Here is a 6,994-nt window from a genome sequence, read left to right as displayed (position 1 = left end):
CTGGTCCTGTGGGCGTGGGGCAAGTACTGCTGCCCCCGCACAGATGGCCTGAGCCTGGGCTTGCTGGGCTGTGGGTGCATCTTCCTCGTCACGGCACCAGGGCCTGGTCATCTCTGGATGCCAGCTGGATGGTGCAGGGCCGTGGCCTTGCAGTCAGCTGGGAGCCTCAGGCCCAGAGGAGTTCCTGACCACAAGGAGGGCAGGGCAGGGCAGGTGGGGCCAGCTACCAGTGTCCAGGGATGGGGAGGGGCCTGAGAGCGGCCCCACCAAGCCCGCCCCGGGGCCCTGTGCCTGCAGCCGGAGGCCTGGCCATGGCCTGGTCAGAGCCCCGTGGGGGCCGTATGGGACAAGAACCAGGGAACAGGCTGGGGTGGGGACCCTGGCCCTGGAGCAGGCCTCCAAGACAGCCGCCTTGCACTCCCAGGGCCTGGCACCCGGGCCCCAGCTGGACAGTCCACAGAACTAGGGAGTCCGTCACCTGCAGCACCCCTGCCAGGCCACGCTTATGGTGGACCAGGGCGCGGCCCTGGCCTGGTTGGGGCTGAGCGATCAGCTTCTGAAAGGGCGTTTTCTGGAACCTGGACCACGTCAGGGCAGACACGGCCCTGCTCTCAGGGGCAGGCAGACCAGAAGCGGGCTGAGGGCGGGGGGCGTCACTGCGGGAGCACCGTTTCAGACCAGGGAGGGGCTCTGAGGAGGCACCGTTCAGGCAGAGACCAGGAGGCAATGCGGTGAACCTGTGTCGGGGACGGCGCCCCTGACAGCGGAGCGGCTGTGCAAAGGCCCTGGGGCAACCTTTGGGAGGGGAGAGGTCAGACGGTGCACGTACAAGGAAAGGGAGGCTTACAGCGGGAACGGCCAGGGGAGCCTGTCAGAGTCCTCTGCTGTCACCCCAAGGACCCCATGCAGCGGCCACGTGGAGCCTGGTCCCCACAGCACCCGGGCGCAGGGCCGCTGGGCCAGGCTGGGCAGGCTTTTGTCTGAGGAAGCTGGAGAGGAGAGAGGGAGCTCAGAGCGACTGAGAGGTTGGCTTTGGGGGGAAGAGGGTGCAGAGCCCTGGGACCTGATGGTCAGGGGGCCCGCGTTGGACTAGAGGGACCCAAGTTCGAGAGAGCAGGAGGAAGCCTCAGTGTCCCCTGGGGTTTGAGAGCCAGGGGCGGCCCTGGGGGCCTCCACGGCCCTCCTCCCTCTTCCCATACCACCCCCTCCCGAGCCCCTCGTCATCCTGATTCTCTCATCTCCTGCCCCCACTGCCCTCCCCAGAGGCAGGAAACCTCTGTGGGAGGCTCCGCTCAGGACCTGTGCCACCTCAGGCCTTGGGGTGGGCAAGCCCAGGACTTCAAAAGCCCGAGGAAGCCGCTCCCCCCCGGGTCTGGCGCACAGAGCCCCTTTGTCTCCCTGCCCCAGGCCCTTCCCCGCCCCTCTGCACACAGCAGTCTGCAGGAAGTCCTTGGTGTTGCCAGCCGGGGGACCCCCACCACCACTGCCTAGACCAGTCCCTGGGAGCCTGGCCTGCCCAGGACACTTGGGAGGTCTCTGGGCCAGTGTCTATGGGACGTGACAAGCAGAGAAGGGAGACCCCTCTTATTCCTGCAATGGTGGCTGCTGTACCGGGTTCCAGAAGCTTCTGCAGAGACCACGCGCTGAAGACCCAGAGAGGTAGGGACAGCCTCAGTGGGAAACCCAGCACAGACCAGCGGAGGACCAAGTCAGTGGGGCCCATGGCAGCCCCCTGGGGGACCCAGGCTTCACGTCACCTGTTCCATCCCACGAGGCACTGTTTCTGCGTCTGGGCTCAGCCCTCCCTGATCTACCTGACTGCCAGGACTGCAGCACATCTGCCTGCTTTGTCTTATGTGTCCCGGGTGTGACAGGTCATCAGCAGCTGCCACAGCAGGTTTACCATCAGAAAAATGTGCGAAGTCCCCCATCTGCCCTGCACCCTGCCTCTTGGCCCTCACCCACCCCTCGGCTTGGTTCTCTCAGCTGTGGCCATGCGGACCTCCCTGTTGTCCAAACATGAGGTTGCCCCGGGGCCTTTGCACAGCTGCTCGGCTGTCGGGGCGTCGTCCCCAACACAGGTTCACCGCGTTGCCTCCTGGTCTCTGCCTGAACGGTGCCCCCTCAGAGGCCCTCCCTGGTCTGAAACGGTGCTCCCGCAGTCACGCCCCCCACACTCAGCCTGCTTCTGGTCTGCCTGCCCCCGAGAGCAGGGCCGTGTCTGCCCTGACATGGCCCAGGTTCCAGAAGACGCGCTTTCAGGAGCTGATTGTCATCCTGCTCAGCCCCAGCCAGGCCAGGGCCGTGCCCTCGTCCACCAAAAGCGTGGCCTGGCAGGGGTGCTGCAGGTGGCGGACTCCCTAGTTCTGTGGGCTGTCCATCATGCCTTCAGAGCCCCCAGGCATAAACATTCTAAAGGACCCACAGGAAGCCAGGAGCCCCGGGGAAGCAGGCAGGGGCCCGGAGGCCTGCTTCCCTCCCTCCTTTTCTGCAGGGCGCTTTGTCCCTCCCAGGCCAGGCACCTGTTGGGGTGTCTGGGAGCTGCAAGGGGCCGTGTGGGTGCTGTGGGCCAGGTCCCAGGTGTCCTCAGAGCCTCCTGGGTCCCGGCTCCCACACAGTGCAGCCCTGTGAGGCTTGGGCGTCTTTGTGGAGAAACCATGAATCGCAGTTCGGAGTGAAATGAAAACTCCTTTGCTCACTTTCTTTTTTGTTAGGTTTAGGGAGTCTCTCCTGATAGCGCCACTCCCCACGGTGGGCCTCTCCCCAAGGGGCCACAGGTCCCACCCCCAGAGACCTCCCTCCTTGGCACTGGGGCCAGACTCGCTTGCTTACGGATGAGTAGCCCAGCCGGGCCAGGGTGAGGCTGGCCCAAGGTCAGTGAAGGACAAGCAGGGTGGGGAACCCAGCAACCCCCCAGGCCCTGCAGGCCCTTTCTGGGACCTGGAGGGGGCTGGGCTCCGTGCGCCCAGCTGCCCCTGCTCTGGGGGCCCGATGCTGCGGGCCGTGTTCCGGCTCCAGGCCCGGCAGGTGCGGCCGGCCGCAGACAGCTGGGGCTTCCCGGGATGCCTGTGGCGTGAAGTCAGCTGCCCATCCTCGGCCGCTGGCCACGGCCCAGGCTATTTTGGGAGCTCTAGCTCAGACCCCAGCCGTGCCGCTCCTACCCCCCTGAGCTCTTGGGAGTCTGGTCAGGGGAGGGGACGGTACCCTCTCATCACGCATCAGTCCTGTTCCCAGACCCCCTCCAGGGCACAGCCGGTCCGGCCTGGGTGGGTACCCAGGAGGGCAGGGGTGCAGGGCTGCTATGGACTGCATCTCTGGAGCCTTCCTGCCCAGGATGCTCTGGAGCAGGGCCACCTCCTTCTGGCAGAGGGGACTCTGGGAGGTTCCCCCAGAGCCTGAGTCTGTCCCTAGGGGAGGCGGCCAGGGTCAGCGACGGCTTGCTGCTCAGAAAAGCCAGCTCTGTCTCCTTTGCCCAGCTGGGCACACAGGGGCGGCTCTAAAGGCTGAGAGGGGCTGGTTGACTCTCAGACCCGGTGTCCAGGTCCTGACCGACATAGCCATGAGGAGCCTTGGATGGCTGCCGTGGCCCTGCAGCCACGAGATAATGCTAAAAGCGGGCGGCCCTGCCTACACGGTGGCCTGACCCTGGCCCGGGGTGACGACCCGGCAGGAACTAAGGAGGAGCCGGGTGGCTTGGGCGCACCAGGGGTGGGGCCCTGGGAGGAAGACAGTGGGGACAGACCCCAAAGCCTGGCCCTCCTTGGGCACACTTGCCTCACGTCGGTGGCCGTCCCTGGGCGCCCCCTGTGCCCCCTGGGTTCCCGCCGAGGGAGCCAACCCCCAGGTCCAGCATGGGGAGGGCTCTGGGAGTTGATGGTGGTCCACAGAAGCCCAATCCTACCTGGGACCCGAGCCGGTGGGGCTCCTCTGGAGAGGGTAAGAGACAGTGGAAGTGCCCTCAGGGGGCTTCTGCTGGATGAGCACTCAGCCCCCAAAGAAGGGGGTCCTGGAGCCTGGGGAGGGCGTAGCGGAGGGGCCGTGACCTGAGGGGTGCTGGGCTGGTGGGGAAAGCCCAGGAGACAGCCCTTGGTCTCGGGCCACGGCTCACAGCGCCTGTCGTGCCGTGCGGGGTCCACAAGCCCAGCAGTGGGTTCCTGAGGATCCAGACACAGGGCTGGCAGCCAGAGTACTCTCCGACCCCATGCCGCTGGAGCCCCTTCCTGGCCTACAAGAAGGCGGGGGCAGAGGCCAGAGCTCTGGGGCCTGTTTGCTGACTTAACCTCCAGGCACTTTAACGCTTCATTTTCAGTTCTATACAATGCTCGTCACTTCCTTTCCTCCAGCACCTTCTGAGCGGGGGCCCTGCTGCTTGAAGTGTGTATGTGCACATGTGTCTGTGTGTGCCTGCGTGTGCATGTGTGTACCGGTGAGCACTGCATGTGTGTACATGCACGTGCCTGGGTGTGCATGGGGGTGCGTGCGCGTGTGGGCTGGGGAGAGTTTCGGGCCTTGAGATGTCCCTCCCCCTCCTTCCTCTCAGGCCCCCACTGGGTCGGGCTGTGTCTGGGACCTGAGAAGCGGTGATCTTCCGTTCCCCCCAGACCCTCTGTCAATGAGGACCCCTTGGCGGGAGCAGAGACTCCTGCCAGGGGGCCATGTCTCCACCCTTTCCTTCCCAGGTAGGCTGCCCCCCAGCCAGCCTGCCTGCCGTCCTGTGGGCCAAGCCCTTCCCGTCTCCCTCCTGCAGGCCCTGGGGGCCTCCAGGGCCGCCCAGAGAAAAGAGGGCTGACCCCAGGGTATCTGCTCTGCACACCGGCCGGCCAATCGGGCGGAGGCTTCTGGCAGGAGCTCCAGTGTCCACGTCGGATGCTGAGGGGCCCCCGGCCCCCCCGTGGTCTTGGGGAGGCATGGGGAGGAAGCAGCCCCCCTCCACAGAGACAGGAGGAAAGTCTCTCACCACAGACACACGTCCCTCCAGGCTGAGGCCACCGCTGTGCGCCCCCCTCCCGAGGATGAGCGTTGCGGGTGGTATCTGGGTTTGGTTCTTCCTTGTGAGCCCGGGGCTGGGGGCCAGAGCCGAGATGTCCAGCCCTGTGGGGTGTGGGATTTCTGGAGCCTCTTGTTTCTTGCTGCAGGAGGCCCTAGTTCAGACAGAAGGACCCTGGACACCCTCCCAGTACTGCGGCAGCCGAGAGGGGCGTGTTTGCCTGGCTGGGCGCGCTAAGGGGTGGCCCGGCTGTTCTCTGGCCGCTGTCTGGACCTCTTTGTGGTGGAGGCCATGTGGCCAGTTCCCGTGGAGGTTCTTGTTTAGGGCCTGGAATAAGCACTTAAGGGGCTGAAATGGATCCAGTTTCCAGTGACACTCAGAGCTCGGCACCGGGTCCCCAAAGCTCGGTGAAGGGGAGGAGGGCAGGGCCGAGCCGCCAGCAGGGGGGGCCCTCCTTCGCGCTCGGGGGGCCTGGGGACTGCCACAGCCCCAGTGCCCTGCGAGCCTCGGCCTGAGGAAGGGGAGCCTAGTGACAGCCGCCCTGACGCCGTGCCCGTCCCGGGCCCGTCCAAGCCACAGGGTGGCGGGGAGAAAACAGAAGAAGCCAGAGTACAGCCAATAAAGTCTCCTTTATGCTCTGGCCAACCCGAATCCGCAGACTCAAGATAATAAAGCGAAGCTGTGGGCTGCACCCCAGATCCTGCCGGCACAGCCCAGAGACGCCACTGCTCCGGGGGCCTCCTCCCGGGCTTCTCCCTGGAGCCCCTGCCCTGCCCAGACACCCACGTGCTGTCGGGGAGGCGAGGGGGGGGCCGCCCCGCCCCAGGGTGCTGTGCGTCCTGACGGCCACTCCGAAGAGAGGAGGGAGGGGATGCGACAGGGAACGGAGGTGCCTTCGAGGCTGGGACCTCTGACCAGGCACGCAGGGCAGAGCCCAGTGGACCCGGACTCGCGCCCTGCCCTGTCACTGCGCAGACAGAGGCTGCAGAGCAGAAGCCTCGGGAAGTGACGTCACGGGAGGGCTGGCTCCTTTTTCCCTGCTTTTCCAAGTAGAGAGTGTCAGCTCCCCAGGAGAAGGGAGGCGAGGGCAGGTGGCCTTGGGGACTTTTGGTGGTGAGGGTGCAAAGGAGGGGCTGAAGTTCTTGTTGATTCTGACAAAGGGGGTGCAGCCCACTGCCTCTGGCTCCCCGGTGCAGGGGCCGCGTGCTCAGCCTCGCTGGGGAGCCACATCCTCTCCAATTACCGTCTGATGAGCCTCGGAGCCTTGGGAGCTGCCCAAGCTGCGCTGTTCCGACCGCAGGCCTGCTCGCCGGGGATGCTGGCTTTGCTGCGAGCTGGCAGGAGTGGCCTGCAGGGCAGCTCGGGAGTGGGAGGTCAGCCCTGTCCTCTGGATTCATCGACAGTGTCCCCTGTGCGCCCGTCTCTGCATCCTGGTCCCAGGGAACACGGAGCACAGGAGATGGGGGCAAGTGCTCTTCGGGTGCTGGGGCGGCTTGGGGGTTCAGAGGATGGGCTGGCATGGCCAGGGATGGCTGTGGCCGGAAACTCAAGTCCAGTCAAGGTTACCAGTAAGGCCCCGGGGAGCACGTGGACGGGGTAGGGATTCCGTTCCCCCGACCTACCAGCTATGCAAACCTGGGAGAGTCACTCAGCCTCTCTGAGCCCGCTTCCCCTTTGCAAATGGGGGAGTTCCCATCTCCGGGGGTGCTGCAAGGTCTTCATGAGCAGGCAGGGGAGGGCTCAGCTCAGCGTGCTGCAGTCAGCATGATCCGTCCCCCTGCGGCGGGTCTCAGCCAGGCCAGGATGATGAAGGGCGTTCACCCAGGTGGAAGGAAGGGGCCGGGCTGGCGAAGCTGGAAGGTGGCAGGTGCGAGGGCCACCGGGGAACAGCGAGCGCTTTGCTTGGGCACAGAAGGAGGAAGGTCCACCGAGACATGGCACCAAGCCACCCGCGGGCCAGCAGCCCCGACTGCCGAGAGCTCACTGCCTGCCCCCCCCCCCCCCCCC

Source organism: Lipotes vexillifer, unplaced genomic scaffold, assembly GCF_000442215.2.
Source record: "Lipotes vexillifer unplaced genomic scaffold, Lipotes_vexillifer_v1.1 scaffold988, whole genome shotgun sequence".
In the NCBI taxonomy this organism is placed as follows: Eukaryota; Metazoa; Chordata; class Mammalia; order Artiodactyla; family Lipotidae; genus Lipotes; species Lipotes vexillifer.
This window is presented reverse-complemented; position numbering follows the sequence as displayed.